Source organism: Sorghum bicolor, chromosome 1, assembly GCF_000003195.3.
Source record: "Sorghum bicolor cultivar BTx623 chromosome 1, Sorghum_bicolor_NCBIv3, whole genome shotgun sequence".
NCBI classification, from domain to species: Eukaryota; Viridiplantae; Streptophyta; class Magnoliopsida; order Poales; family Poaceae; genus Sorghum; species Sorghum bicolor.
In genome coordinates, this window is record NC_012870.2 from 59,581,573 (window position 1) to 59,598,640 (window position 17,068).

General features: G+C 41.1%; 1 non-coding gene across 1 annotated transcript; it reads right to left on the minus strand.

Moving 5' to 3' along the window:
• On the minus strand, positions 465–537 carry TRNAA-AGC. Its single transcript has one exon. It is a non-coding gene; the product is annotated as a tRNA-Ala (tRNA).

A 17,068-nucleotide genomic window follows, 5' to 3' on the forward strand; every position in this document is an offset into this window, starting at 1 on the left:
ATATACGTTTGATCAAACTTGAGATAATTATTTTATTATATAAATTTAATCAAACTTGAGATAATTTGTCTCTCTAAAAAAATAAAATGACTTATAATTTAGGATCGAGGGAGTACTATATATATTATAAATATTTATATTCTTGTTTATATTTGGTCAAAATTAAAAACGAGAATGATAGTTTAGCACCAAGTGAGTATATGTTAAAACAAAGTGGTCCATCCAAGGGAAAAAAAAGATTAAGATTCCAAGATAAGACGGCAGAAGAATGCATTCAAGAAATATGTTTTTTTTAAAAAAGAAAGAGAAGAAAAGAGCATGCATGACACATTATTTCATCTGCCCAGAAAAGCAAGCACTAAATACTGTATTTTGCAAGCAGGCCGACAAGCGCTCAAAGGCGCTAGATGCGGGTTTTCAGAATGAAATGCGATATCAATTTTTTGGGGAAAAACAAAAACGAGTGGAGATGCGGGGTATCGATCCCCGTGCCTCTCGCATGCTAAGCGAGCGCTCTACCATTTGAGCTACACCCCCAATGTGCTTAAGTTTCGATACAATATTTATTGTCGATATAGAACATCTCTGATGTACTCTCCTCGATATATTCTATACTTCTCGAACTCTTCCCAGTTTGAGGTTCTCTTGATGGGCCGACCCACGTACGTCGTAACAGCAAGAAAGGCTCACGATCTGGCTCGGGCGCTCGGCCCAACACACTTGCACGAAATCACAAATCAGGCCAGCGCTAGTCACACTGATGGTTAAAATGGGCTACTTGGCTCGAACCCTGATACATTACGGCCCCGGCAATCGATCACTTTGGAGTTGCTTTATTTGTTTTTTTTTGATATCATCGTTCTTGTAGAAGATCTGATTGTAACAATTGTTTTTAAGTACCAGTGGTGGCTCTGCTACCCACCAATCTTGTAGAAAACCTGAAAAAAAGTAATAATCAGTTAGATGCAATTGGTCTTGTGGATAGCAAGGTATATAAATGTTCGTCTTGAAACTTTGTACTCCCTCCGTCTTTCAAAACTTTAACTTCTAGAGTTGTTCTAATTTAAACTTTTAAAATTTTGATTGAATTTCTAGAAAAAACGCTAAGATTTATAGTATCAAATTAATACTATTAAATTTATCATAGACGATTCCACCTTCTCCGTGCGCAGAACAAGGCCGGATGACTTCATTGTCAGATTCACAAGATAGGAGGACCTCGACATCGTGCTACGCTCTCCTTGGCCGGCGGCGGCGCCTTTCCAGCTGCGCTGGCGGCGTTGGAGCCGCATCATTGCGGCCTCGGCCGGGTCATTCAGGTTCCGGGTTCTCGTCGCCATCAAGGGAATCCCCGCCCACGCTCGTTCCATCGATACAGTTCAGGGCCTCCTTGCCTCATCCTGCGTTAAGCCGAAGATCGCCGGTGCGGAGGCGCTCCCCGGCGAGGACGACGAGCGCGAGATTTTCGTCGCTGCGTGGTGTGTGCACCCCGACCTTGTCCCTGACGAGATGGTGCTGGCCATTCCAGAGCTAGAGCCGGTTCATGATGGAGGGCCACCTCTGTTCCTGAGGCCATGGGAAGTCATCCACGACGAGGTTCCAGCTCTTCGATACTGGATCCAGATCCGGCTCGTTGAATTCCAGGACTAGCACACTCCGCCTCCGTCGTCCGAGGATGGCATGGTCAGCGATGACAGCGACGACAGCAACTTCAACGGCTACCACCCCGGCGAGCGTGGCGGTGGCGGAGGCGGCCGGCGGCCGCGCACCTCGTGGTTTGGGCGCAACAGCGATCCTGCCCTAGGGCTGGGCTCAGGGCCCGCTTGCAGGCAGCACCGGTCACGCCAGACTGTTCTCATCGGTCGCATCCCCTGCCACTTCGACAACGACCCCATGCCCTGTCGCCTTTTCAGCAGCAGGATTCTTGCTGCTACAAATCCGGGTGCAGGAGGGGCGCATGCGCTGATCGAGGCGCCGCGCGTGAACACATCTAGCCCACGTCATTTTCAGGCAGTGGACTATGCAGATCGTCAGGGTGCTGGGGTCACTGACCTGCTTCTGCGGGTGGGCCCTAGTTCGGTCGCAAAGGAATACCTCCCTGACCCCATGGAGGACGAGGCAGACATGCGCTCTCTACAATGCATAAAGAAGGTCAGGTCGCCAACAAGTGTTGATATTTGGGAACGCAATAAGGAATTGATCCGCAAGCGCACGGATATCGGTGAGCACTTCACCCGGGAGGTTATCCAGAGTATCGTATTTATTTTTTTACCACTAGGAGAAAGAGTGCATCTGACTAACCGGTCTATTACTACTAACCTTTTAGGCACAAAGAATGTCTTTCGATGTGAGTGATAAATAGAGAAGACTGCAACCGTAGTCTCCTTCTAACCTTGGTAAGGATGATCTACTGTTCTAATGGGGAGGCTAACGGAATCTAGACACCACAAAGGATGTTCAACCCGCACCTATAAACCCTATCCTTCCTGCTAACGAGATGTGATCTACAAATGTAGCTCGGAATTGTCACGTTCCTCACTACTACCACGGTCCAGCTAGTCAGGGAATATCTATGAGTACCCCAGCCTAAACACCATGTTTACGCCAGCAATGATTACTCTAAACTCTACGCGAAGAGATTAAAGTAAACTCATAAACCATAAGAACAATAAAACAAGAACTTATTAGAATTTAGAAGTCGAATTACTGAAGAATCCTAGGAGCAAGCTTCGGGTTAGGAGAACTTGATCCCGCAGGTACAAGCTTGGAGTAGACACCGACAGGCCGGGCTTCCTCCAATCTACACCTCCACTCTATCTCTCTCAATCTAGTAGAAACTAGAAGATCTATTTCTACCTTACATTGGTTGATAAGCCTAAAAAGAAATATTAATTAGAGAAGAGGTTTTCCTTCGAGGGCACCCCTCAGTCTCTATGATAATTTCTTCATGTCTTCTCCAAGGGCCAGGGGGGTCTCCTTATATAGTCCTCCCCTTCTATGCGTTTTTGGGTCGATAGGCGAGGTGGTACTATGTTTTTCTTGATCCAGTAGGTCGGTGGAATATCCCGAGCGAAGAGAGTCCTGGGAGCACTCCAGCAGGGGGCGGGCGCCCTGGGCCTGGCCCCTTTCGGCCTCCGTCTTCTTCCCGTGGCTTCTGGAGTCTTCTAGATGGTGGAAAATCGCGCGGTGCGTTGATATCTCTATGTAATCCCGACATGTGGGCCTTTCTTCCTTATTTCCTGATAACCCCCTGCAAAAACTCGTGGAATTCTGTCAGATCAAACCCTAATTCTAGGTGTTGGTTGCATATTGGTCCTTTCTCTTGTTTATTTGATAATTAAAATTGATACTTAAGAACCGTCAACAAATACCCCCATACTTAGGCTTTTACTCGTCCTCGAGAAAAGGATGGTTAAGAACAATATCTGGGGTAAAACATTTTAAAGCATTCTTTATATAATTGCAGGGTGTTAAAAATTCACTGTGTACCATAGTCAGGGAAGTATATGGTTAAGAGTAAAGATCCTTTCTTCTCAATCCTGTCACTTGGAGTTTTTGTATATTTTTGAAAGAAAGTTAGCATACCTTTTTATCCTCATAGGTTCTCTCAAATCACTCATTATCTTTTATATATATCTCACTGAGGCTGTTTTATTTTTGCAAAAATTCTCAAGCATACTTACTTTGCATTTTTTGCCTGATCAAAACGGGATCCGAGGAGGAAAATGTCATACTCTTAGATCAAAGACTTTGGAAATTAAAATCTTTGTCAACTCTTGCTGGCCTATTGCTTATTAGAGGGACCATGGGCTATCATTTTTTCTCTTTTCTCTCTCTCTCTCTCTCTCTCTCTCTCTCTCTCTCTCTCTTTTTTAAGTGGATACCGAGGTACCCCTAATTCTACTGCCGGACACTTGTCCATTTTTCTGCGAGGTTGTCGAGCACTTGCTCCTTTTTATTTCCTCAAAATATTTTTATTTTTGCATAGCCCATGCCTCTAATGCAATAATACTTCGTAAGAGTGAATCTTTCTGAAATAATGTCTTGATCTTAGGAGCATGATAAATCTCTCTACAAGGGTCTAACTCATTTTGAACAAACTCAATACAGAGTAGATAGCTTTTATAATCATAATTAATATTTTCAGTCTTATCAGGCATAAAACACTGAGGATGGTAGCTAGGATTTATTTTGAAATAAATTCCCCAAGTAGCAATGATATCAAGAATAAGAAACTCATACTCTACCATCACATATTCCATATTGACTTAAGTGACACAGGGTTTTAAAATGATTTTTAATAATTGCAAGTTTTTCAGGAAATATCACAGATTGAGATTAACCATGATTAGAAATATTTTAATCTTTTTATTTTATCATATCAGAGACAATAATCTGCATAATCCAAAATATATATATGTGTAAAGTAAAGTGTGCAGAGTGTGTACCTGAATCGTGGAGTGGTGTAGTCGGAGTGTGTTTGGCATGTCGAGGGATCTCCCCCATACTTGTTTTCTGCTTTCTTGCACAAAAATAAAGTAGAGACACACAAGACATAATAATAATAATACTCTTTATTGATCTTGAAGCATTTATTACAAAAGACTGATAGCAAACTGATAATAGTAAACCTAAACCGAATTTAAAGATAAATGACTAAGATGCATTGCCTCAAGGTCTAATCTAGATAACTTAGCGACGCTCTAATTCCTTGATCTTCTTGTTGGCACTGGCAAGATCTTGCCTAAGGCCTAGTATAATGGTGTTGTGGTTAGAGAGCTGCCTAGTGAGGGAGTTGATCGAGGACTGGAGGTCTATGATAACTCTATCTAGCCTGCGAACTTCCTCATCAATATCCATTATAGTCTTGCGACGCTTGGGAGGTGTCTCAAAAGCATTGAGAGCGTGCTTCGGGGCTGCCTTTGGAGGGATGAAACAGACTTTGGCTGCTCTAATCCCTTCAAAGTAAGGCCTTTCCTCCTCCGTAGTGTAGTGAATACTGCTGATCTCGCCGCTCCGGTTGGTCTTGACTCCAACGACCCTCTCATTGGGTCTAGGTGGAAGGATCCTCGTGCCGGTTGGCACCGTGATAGTGGTCTTCGTCTTGGATGATGATCCTTTCAAGAGTAGGGGTTGTGGTGGTGCGGTGAGAACTGGTTGAGCATGGTAAGATTGGGCGGAGCTGCGTTGGCGTAATGGCATGGCTTCTAGCTGTTGCTCTGTGTTGGCCGGGACGAGAGCACGGGCATCGGGGTCTTCCACAGGCTCTATGTTGAGGTTGAAGGGGACGACTTCCCAATCATCGTGGTACTTCTCGGCCATTTGAGCAGCAAGGAACTAATCAAGCTCTAATTGAAGGAGAGCTAATCAAGCTCTAATTGAAGGAGAGAAGGCTTGGTGGCTTGGTGTTTGAAAACTGAGGTCAGGGGTCTGTTTATATAGGGGTCAAAAGGGTGCCTCTATGGGTTGTTCGGGTTGCTCCCGTCGACGTGCGTGGAAAACTTTCCATTCGAGGGATTATCGAATTACCATAAGTGCATTTTCCATAACAGAGAAAGTCGGGACCGAGGGGGAACAGGAGCTGGGCGCCCGCCCAGTTGATCTGGGCGCCCGCCCTCTCTTTGGCCCCTCTGTGGGCCCAATTTTCCGAGCGCGTTTCTAGATACGAAATTATTTAGAAAAATATATATATGACCCAAAATCATCAGACTAAAAAGGTCGGGCTCTAATTCATGGGAAGGTAAAAATGGACTACGTCTATTTCTTCAAATTCCTCATTGGGCTCTAAAAATAATTTAAGACGTTGACCATTTACCTTGAATAACGTACCTTCGTCATTTTGAAGTGTGATAGCTCCGTGGGATGATGAATTAATTACCTTGAATGGTCCTTCCCATTTGCTTCGGAGTTTTCCATGCCCGAAAAGCTTCACCCTGGAATTAAAAAGTAATACCTTATCTCCGGGTGTGAACTCCTTCTTCTTGATTCTCTTGTCATGCCACCTCTTGACTCTTTCTTTGTAGATCTTTGAATTGTGATATGCTTTCTCTCTCCATTCTTCCAATTCTGATAGTTGCATTCTTCTATAATCTCCAGCAACATCTAGGTCCATATTCCATCTCTTTATGGCCTAGTGTGCTTTGAACTCTAGTTCAACAGGTAGATGGCAAGTCTTCCCGTACACCAATTGGTATGGAGACATTCCAATTGGGGTCTTGTATGTTGTCCGGTATGCCCAGAGTGCATCAGGTAACTTGTCTTTCCACGCCGTTCCCATTTCATTTACTGTCTTCTAAAGAATATTCTTGATTTGTTTGTTGGAAGTCTCTGCTTGGCCACTTGTCTGAGGATGATAGGGGGTAGCGACGTTGTGACGGATTCCATGTCTTGATAGATATTGCTTGAAGCGTTTGTCGATGAAGTGTGCTCCTCCATCACTTATCACTACTCTGGGGACTCCAAATCTTGGAAATATAATTTCTTCGAACATCCTCTTTGAACTGACATTGTCGGCATGTTTGCAAGGTAATGCCTCTACCCATTTGGAGACATAGTCAACCGCCACCAAGATGTACTCGCACTTCTTTGATGGAGGAAATGGACCCATATAGTCTATTCCCCAGACATCAAAGAGCTCAATCTGAAGGTTGTTGGTGAGTGGCATTGCATCCCTTGTATTTATATTTCCGTGCCTTTGACATGGCCCACATCTTCTGATATATTGCTTCGTGTCTTCATACATTGTAGGCCAGTAGAATCCACACTGCCAGATCTTTGGAATGCTCCATAGTGACCTCCATATGGTGATGAATGACATCTGTCGATGATCTTCCATCCTTCCTCAGTGGTCACACATCTCCTAAGTAAGCCATCAGAACATACTCGGAAGAGGTATGGCTCATCCCATATATGTGAACGACTTTCTTGAATAAGCTTCTTCTTGTTTGCTCCTGGTGGTACATACCCTGAAACCATAAAATTAACAATATCTGCATACCAGGGGTTAGACCTGTTAATCCCGTAGAGCATGTCGTCCCGGAGTGAATCATTGATGGGGGTTTCCTGTGGACTCTTAAAATACATTCTAGACAAGTGATCAGCAACAGAATTTTCTACTCCCTTTTTATCTTTTATTTCTAAGTCAAATTCTTGGAGTAATAAGATCCATCTAATCAGACGAGGTTTAGCATCTTTTTTAGTGAGCAAATATTTTAGTGCAGCATGATCAGTGAAAACAATTATTTTAGCTCCAACTAAATAAGATCTAAATTTATCAATGGCAAAGACAACAGCCAGAAGCTCTTTTTCAGTGGTTGCATAGTTAAGTTGAGCTCCTGTCAAAGTTTTATTGGCATAAGCAATTGCATGATGCTTTTTATTTTTAGTTTGTCCCAATACTGCCCCCACAGCATAATCACTAGCATCACACATAATTTCAAAAGGCAACGACCAATCAGGGGGTTGAATGATTGGTGCAGAGATGAGTGCTTTCTTTAATAAATTGAAAGATGTTAAACATGCATCATCAAATTCGAAAGGAGCATCCTTGGCTAGCAAAAGAGTAAGTGGTCTAGCAATAAATGAAAAATCTTTTATGAATCTACGATAAAAACCAGCATGGCCAAGAAAGCTTCGAATTCCTTTCACATGTGGAGGTAGTTGTTCAATTACTTCAATTTTAGCTTTGTCTACCTCAATACCTCTTTTAGACACTAGGTGTCCCAGCACTATTCCTTCCCTAACCATAAAATGACATTTTTCCCAATTAAGGATTAAGTGCTTTTCTTCACATCTTTGCAAAACCTTGTCTAAGTTTTCAAGACAACTATCAAAACTTTTTCCATAAACAGAGAAATCATCCATGAAAACTTCCATGATCTCTTCAATCATATCAGAAAATATAGACATCATGCATCTTTGAAAAGAAGCTGGTGCATTACATAACCTAAAAGACATTCTACGGTAAGCATAAGTTCCATATGGGCATGTAAAAGTGGTTTTGCTTTGATCATCGGGATGGATCGGGATTTGATGATACCCTGAATATCCATCTAAGAAACAAAAGAATGAATGGTTTGCTAACCGCTCTAGCATCTCATCTATGAAAGGTAAAGGAAAGTGATTGTTGACGGTCCTTAAGTATCAAATTTAACTATCAAATAAACAAAGAAAAGGATCCAAATGAAATCAACATCAAGACTTAGGGTTTTATCTGACAGAATTCCACGAGTTTTGGTGTTTGTCTATTTCTGCAGGGGGTTATCAGGAAATATGGAAGAAAGGCCCACATGTCGGGATTACGTAAAGATATTAACGTGCTGCGCAATTATCTTACATCTAGAAGACTCCAGAAGCCACGAGACCGAAGCGGAGGCGAAACGGGGCCAGAGACAGGGCGCCCGCCCACCTCCTGTGGCCAATCACGCTCAATCTCGCGGATTATGCTCCACCGACCTAAACGATCAAGAATAACCGTTCAATCAATGTCGGTTTGATCCGACGGCCCAGGTTCACTTGAGGGGACTATAAAACCAGACCCCCTGGCCCCTGGAGGAGACACCCCTTGATCATTATTCATTATTCATAGACAGAGCAAAAGTTAGGGTTTAGAGATGAGAGCTCTCCTCTCTTCTCTAAACTAGAGTATATCTAGATAGTAGCGAGATGGAGAGAGAAGGAGGATTAGAGGAGAGGCCGGCCTGTCGGTTCTTCCTCCGGTTGTACTTCGCCATGATCAAGCTCTAATCAAGCTTGCTCATGGGATGACTCTGGTAATCTACTTCTAATTCATTATGCAATTACTAATCATGTATGTTCTGGTTCACAACTCTTTTGAGTACTTCTAATCTACAGGACCCTATAGGTTAGAGTTGTAGTATAGGTGTAAACGTGGTGCTTAGACCTAGATTACTTGTGGATATCCCCTAACTAGCTGGATCGTGTGGTAGGCCGCGTAGGTGACAGTTACGTTGGTCCCCTGTAGTCCACCTCTCGTTAGCAGGACGGGTAGGGTTTATCGGCCTATGGATAAGCATCCTTTGTGGTGTACTCTTATCACGTGGTTTGTCCCAGACATAGACATACCCCTTTGAAGTAGAGAAACCATAGTTATCCTCTCTATTCTGCTACCATCGCCCATATACTAGAATTGTTCTATTCTCTATTCTCATATTATCACGCACTGTTATCTTACCTTTAATATTGTTCTTATTCGATTCTACCATCTTTCCTATTCACACCTATTTACTTATCTTGGTTAAGTTAGAGCGTAGATCAGTTCTCCCGTTTCCCTGTGGATACGATAAAACCTTTAACCGGGTAAAAGCTTCAACGGTATCCGTGCGCTTGCGGATTATCTGTGTGCGTATAAATACCATAGTACACTCTAGTGCCATGCTGGGGATGACAACCTAGTATTCAAGTGGTGTTAGCAAGTGTCAACAAGCATTTTTGGCGCCGTTGCCGGGGAAACGGTTGCTGAGTTGACTACGAACTAGTTTAATCATTTTATAAAAAAAATATAACAAAAAAATATTTTCCTTTTATCCTTTGCCTCATCTCTGCTTTCTTCTTATCTAATCCTTGATCTCTGGTCTATTATGAATTCAAACATGTCTATCTATGAATTTCATAGACCTATGGGCACACATCTCGAACCACCAAAATCTTCAAAGCCTATCATAGCATCTAGTTTTGAGATAGACCCCGAATACATAGAATTTATTCAAAAACAACCTTTCTCAGGAAAAGGTGAGGAAAACCCATACACACACCTAAGAGAGTTTTATCGAGTCTGTGACCTCCTTCGCATAGAAGGCATGTCCGATGAGACCCTTAAATGGAAGTTCTTTCCGTTCTCTTTAACGGGAAAAGCTAGACATTGGTATAAACTCAAAGTAGGGAGTGTTCATGGAGATTGGAAGGAGTTATATAGTAGTTTTCTTTCTAAATATTTTCCAATCTCCAAAGTGGTGGAACTTCGGCGTGAGATTCTTTCTTTTAGACAACTGGAAGAAGAATCTCTTGGCAAATCATGGGACCGCTTTATTAACCTTACTCTCACTGGCCCAAAACTTTCTATTCCAGAAGAAGTTCTTCTAATTCACTTTTTTGAGGGCCTTAGTAAGGAAGATAAGCAAACCCTTCATGCGGCCTCTGGAGGATCTTTCCACCACCTATCCGCTAGTGAAGCTTGGAATTTGATTGATTTAATGAGCGGAAAGTCTCCTAGCTTTTATATCCCTGAGAAAGAGAAAGAACCAGTTCCTAGACAAGAAGAAGAAGTTTCGATAGCCAGATTACAACCACTTCAATCCCAAACTTTAGCTATCGATCCTAAACCATCAATACCCTAAAATTCTCCAAGGGAGGAAGGAATTCCGACCTTAAACCTTTTAGATGCTGATGGTTTAGACTTCTGGTTCTATAAGAGACCTTCAAGCAGGGATAATTCAAATCATTGCAATAATGTTTCTCTTAGAGAATGTCCTCATTCCTGTTATGAAGAAGTCGAGGATGACATATCAAGTGAAGGAGAGCTTAGCCATATTGAAAATTCTAACACCTCCCCTTTCCTGATCACAAGTTCTAAATGGCTAGAATGTGTAGAATGGATGGATAAGGAAGAAGCCTTAATGGATTCTGACTTTGGCTCAATTTCAAATGGTGAGTTCTTGACTCCCTTTGAAGATGAGATTCATCCAACTATAGAAGAGGACATAAGTGAGACCAATCCAAGAGAAATTCTGAACATTCAGATTGGAGACGAAGATAACATTAATGAGCATGGAATTTATTTCATAGCCACTTTGTTTACTCCATGCTCATATGCAACATCTTCCCAATCTATTGGTCTCTCCAATATCACCACATTTGAGATCTCCAACCCCCTCTTCCTTTCTATTTATAAAAACTTTAAAAGGACGGTTGTCGATGCATATGTCTATAATAAATATTGCAGATCTCGTTGAGTTGATCTTGATTTAGGTCAGCGTCGGAGGGGAAACCACTTCGCCAACATAAACTGATGGTTTCCCAAGGACAAGCTTAGTGTCTTAAAATAAGCATTGATCAGATCGTAACATTAGCTTTTAATTATTTGCAACATTACCTTGTGTATTGAGCATAGAAGGATAATTGTAAAAAAATATTCCTTCGGGTATTCTTGTCACTAACCTTTCTAGGATTGGAGCAAGAAGATCGGATGAATGACAAGCACAAGGTATGTCCAACCAATCATCTATTCATCCAAACTTGAATTTTGCAAAATTCAAGCTTGGGGGAGTACTTTACATAAAAACATCCTTTGCCATGTTGCTATGCTGGTTGTCCCTACCTTTGAGACATGCTCAATTTGTTAAATACTAATCACACTACTTCATCTCCACTTGAGTAGATCTCTATAAATGCTGTCATGCTACCTTTGTTTATTTACTAGCAAGTGTTGGTTTGGAAGTACTCGCCATACTTCCATTGGCATTTAAATTAAGCATGGTGCTTAGGTTAAATAGCCTTCCTTAATCTGATTAGACATGGAGTCTAGTTTGGTTATTGAACTAAAAAAAACTGCTTGAGTAGATATTGGTATATTTTGTCCGACTAACCCCTGCAGAAAAACTTTCAATATCGATTTGGGAAGTCCTGAGATAAACTCACATCAGAGACGAAGAGAGTGACACATGAAGTTTAACAATTTGCACAAGAACATAGCTCATTCGTCATAGAGAGATGATCCATGGAGGGTGCCACGAACACGATGCACAACCGCTAAGAAAGGAAAGCTTCCACAAGGTGATACTGTACCATCACTTTTCAAGCAAGGTAACATCCTAAGGTATTTGACTATCATTTTTATAAGCTTCTCCTTGGTTCTGGCGTTCATATAAATAAAAGAGACAAACGTGTATGATTTACAACTCTAGATTAACCAACCCAACTGATTCAACATGTTTAGTCGTTTAATCCTTGTTCTTAGTACTACCTCCATGATCCCACACTCCTAATCATATGAGCTAAAATGTTACACATTCAATCATTGAGAGATATAAAGAAAAAGACATGTACATAGATAGATTATCTTTCCATAAGGTTGAGCGATCTGATCTGACAAATGTTATAAGTGCTACACTCATGAACTTATCATCCATCAACTTTGTCTTGCTCACTATGCTTAAGGTTAGAGAAGAACAAATACACTTTTGGTTCTGTTGGTGTTTTCCACCAACAGGGCCCATGCACTTGATCTCTGTCTTGTCTCTATGAGCAGGTACACTACGAGCACAAACACACTGAGCAAGATACTGCTAACACCTCACTTCGAACTGCTGGGCAAACGAAGAACATGGGTGACACCGTATTAAAAGGTGCAGACGTCAAGGTCCGCACCTGAATCAAATGACGCACCTGAAGAATGAACACGGTGAGAAGTCTTGTCAAGAAGACTTAAAACATTGAACCCTCGCCGAAAGGTAAGATTGCTAGTTATCCATATTTATCCTTTCTGCATTCCCTTTTCCCTTTAATTATTTACTTGCCTTAAATAGATTATTAGTTAATCATGCTATCTTGAAAAGAAAATAAAAATGTTAAAAAAATACTAAGCCCCATGTGAGTATACGAGTGGCATAAAACCCATAAGTACCTTCACTGTGGTGGCATAAAAATAAAATAAATATTTCTTTTTTACTTTATAAAATAAAAATATAAAAACAGAGAGTAATATTTATTGAGGAAGCTCAACGTGATGAAGGCTAGATATTTATGCTAACACTTAATTAGTTCCACAAGTTTTGTTGTCTATTTGAGCTCCACAGAATTTAAGAATCAAGAAGACTAGCAGATGGAGGAAATTCTAATCGCTGTCAGAATGCTGCTGACTTTCAAATACACCTCTGCCACCTGCTAGCTACATCAAGAGAAATTACGTCAAAATTCAGCTTGGGGGAGAGCACCCCTATTTATCTCGCTAAGTATTTCTACCTATCTTTATACTTATATTATATTAGAATATTAAAATACATAAACTATGAAAAAACCAAATAAAGATTTTATGCTTATATATATATCTTTTCTTAGTTTGCTAAATAAATAAATAAATAAATAAATAAATAAATAAAGTTTGCTATGAATCTTAATAATAAAACTCTAGCATGGATATGATGAATAGTTGCTCTGCCTAATTTGCAAATTTAAAGTTCTCTCTCAAGTTTAGACATAACTGTTATAATTTAAAGCTTGCTCTAGATCTAAACTTGTGGGATGAAAACTTGATCTGAAATCTAAGTTGTTAACGGATAAGATATGAGAAGGTTGAGCTGCTGTTTATCTGTTCCTAGAGATGCTAGAATTCTGGAGAATTTTATCTTTGAAAATCTTTAAAATGTTGCATGATGAGTTCCTGTATGATGAGAGTTTAAATTCCTACCACAGCCATATATACATGCTTGCTAGACTTTGAGCCACACATTTATGATTTACTGCTTATGAGCATTGAGTGTGGTCAAGCTGTGTAGACCCTTAGGAGCTTGTCATATGGTTAAATCAAGATTCACTTGCACGTTCACTCATATATGCTACTTCTACTCCAGAAGTACCATCCACATATATCCATTCATTTCCATCTCCAGTTGCACCCAAAATCATTCTACTCCTAATCCGGGAAAGAATAGCCAAAAACATTTTCCTATCCCTGTTATTCCCTGTGAAATAAATGCTCCATATTTTGGTTACTACCACTTGCTACATTATTTCAAGAGATGAGTGCTCTTAAAAAAAAGAGAGAAGAAAAGAAAATAATAATAATAATAAATGAGGAAATAAAAAGGGCAAGTGCCCGGAACCTCGAAAGAAAGAAAAAGTGAGACGAGAGGTAAAAATGGACAAGTGTCCGACAGTAGAATTAGGGGTACAAGATACCCACCTGAGAGGAAAGAAAAAGAAGAGCATCTCATTTTCCTCATAAAGTTTCAAAAAGCAAGGAAGGTATGTATCCCCTCATAAGAGCAAAAGTAGAATTAGACTTTCACCATTGTTATCACCATCATCACCATACATCATTCATTCGCCACACATGCACATCTTGATTTGACTTATTGACTTATTTCTTTGGATCCATGGTTTGACTACACAATAAATGTCTTGTAAGTATGTATACTTTATCTCCCACCTATGAGCTCCAGATATTAAAGCCTTATTAGAGTAGGGTGAGAGAGAAGGCAATGTCACTATGCCTTATACCACAAATACCACATATTTTGAGAGAAGGCATATACCATCACTGCCTTGGTAAGGATCCAGAAATACCACAAAAGAGAGATATGAGAGAGTCATACAAAGAAATCTCTGAGTTTTATTTGAAAATCTGCAAAAACTCCAGAGCTATAGCTGATCAAGAATAAGAGACATGGCACTTGGCTAGACTGTTCTATCTTTTAACTACTCAAGACAGAAGTGACGGTTACAAGTCCCATGGTGAAAGGTAAAGTAAGTAAGTTTTAGTTCTTGACAGTTTACTCTAACTTAGAGATGAGATCTTATTTAAAAGCATGTGTACCGTTAAATTTTTAAGATATTGCAACAACTTCTGATCCATTGCTGAGTCTATCCTTGCTCAGGGACGAGCAAGAGGTAAGCTTGGGGGAGTTTGTTGACGGTCCTTAAGTATCAAATTTAACTATCAAATAAACAAAGAAAAGGATCCAAATGAAATCAACATCAAGACTTAGGGTTTTATCTGACAGAATTCCACGAGTTTTGGTGTTTGTCTATTTCTGCAGGGGGTTATCAGGAAATATGGAAGAAAGGCCCACATGTCGGGATTACGTAAAGATATTAACGTGCTGCGCAATTATCTTACATCTAGAAGACTCCAGAAGCCACGAGACCGAAGCGGAGGCGAAACGGGGCCACAGACAGGGCGCCCGCCCTGTCCTACTGGGCGCCCGCCCACCTCCTGTGGCCAATCACGCTGAATCTCGTGGATTATGCTCCACTGACCTAAAGGATCAAGAATAACCGTTCAATCAATGTCGGTTTGATCCGATGGCCCAGGTTCACTTGAGGGGACTATAAAACAAGACCCCCTGGCCCCTGGAGGAGACACCCCTTGATCATTATTCATTATTCATAGACAGAGCAAAAGCTAGGGTTTAGAGATGAGAGCTCTCCTCTCTTCTCTAAATTAGAGTAGATCTAGATAGTAGCGAGATGGAGAGCGAAGGAGGATTAGAGGAGAGGCCGGCCTGTCGGTTCTTCCTTCGGTTGTACTTCGCCATGATCAAGCTCTAATCAAGCTTGCTCATGGGATGACTCTGGTAATCTACTTCTAATTCATTATGCAATTACTAATCATGTATGTTCTGGTTCACAACTCTTTTGAGTACTTCTAATCTATAGGACCCTATAGGTTAGAGTTGTAGTATATGTGTAAACGTGGTGCTTAGACCTAGATTACTTGTGGATATCCCCTGACTAGCTGGATCGTGTGGTAGGCCGTGTAGGTGACAGTTACGTTGGTCCCCTGTAGTCCACCTCTCGTTAGCAGGACGGGTAGGGTTTATCGGCCTATGGATAAGCATCCTTTGTGGTGTACTCTTATCACGTGGTTTGTCCCAGACATAGACATACCCCTTTGAAGTAGAGAAACCATAGTTATCCTCTCTATTCTGCTACCATCGCCCATATACTAGAATTGTTCTATTCTCTATTCTCATATTATCACGCACTGTTATCTTACCTTTAATATTGTTCTTATTCGATTCTACCATCTTTCCTATTCACACCTATTTACTTATCTTGGTTAAGTTAGAGCGTAGATCAGTTCTCCCGTTTCCCTGTGGATACGATAAAACCTTTAACCGGGTAAAAGCTTCAACGGTATCCGTGCGCTTGCGGATTATCTGTGTGCGTATAAATACCATAGTACACTCTAGTGCCATGCTGGGGATGACAACCTAGTATTCAAGTGGTGTTAGCAAGTGTCAACAGTGATCTTTTCTCGTGGCTTTGTTTAGTTTTCTATAGTCTATGCACATCCGCCATCCTGTGACGGTGCGTTGCGGAATTAGCTCGTTCTTTTCATTCATAATAACAGTCATGCCTCCCTTTTGGGCACAACTTGTACTGGGCTTACCCACTCACTGTGCGGCACAGGATATATAATCCCTGCATGCAGCAACTTTATAACTTCCTTTTTAACTACCTCTCTCATAGTGTTGTTAAGTCTACGTTGGGGTTCTCGAGAGGGTGTAACAGAAGGATCTGTTGGAATACGATGGGTACAAATCATAGGACTGATTCCTGTAAGATCTGGAAGTGAGTAGCCGAATACTGAGTGATGTTTTTCAAGAATGGTCATTAATCGCAGAGTTTGATCCTGAGTGAGTTTATCGCTAATGATTACAGGGAACTCTGGATTATTGTTTAGAAAAGCATAGGTAAGACCGGGTGGTAAAGTTTTAAGCTCTATGGGGGGTCTAGGTGTTTCTGCAAACTCATCTAAGGGTTCAGGCTCAGACGGTTCGTCTTCTTCTTCTGTGAAGAAAGGAGTTTCGTCTTCTAAGTCTGGTTCATCAAAAAGCTCTAGAGATGCAGCCTTTACTTCCTCCATAGGATCAGGCAAAAGATATGACTCGGCCTTATTGTTTAAGGAGTGTGAAATTATTATTGGGAATTTAAAAGTTTTTCCAAAAGAAATGTGTAGCTTTCCAGTATGACCTTCATAAAGGAGTCTTCTAAAAGGTTGTCCTATTAACAGGTCGAAGTCCCATGTATCAAAGATATAGAAGTTCAAATGAACCATGGAGCCTTCTACCGTAACACGTAGGACATTAATAATTCCAAGACTGGGGACTAATCGTCCTGAAGATTCCTTTATGACCTTTGTTGTGGGGGTTAAGACAAGATTTTTAAATAGTTTAAGTGCAAAAGATTCAGACATGATGTTGATCCCCACAACAGGATTATAGAGAGCATTAAATCGATCAGAATTATAAGCACAGCGTATAGTTATAGAGGGTGTGTCCAAACGGATCACATCAGAGGAAAGCTCTGATTCCTCCAACCATTCGCT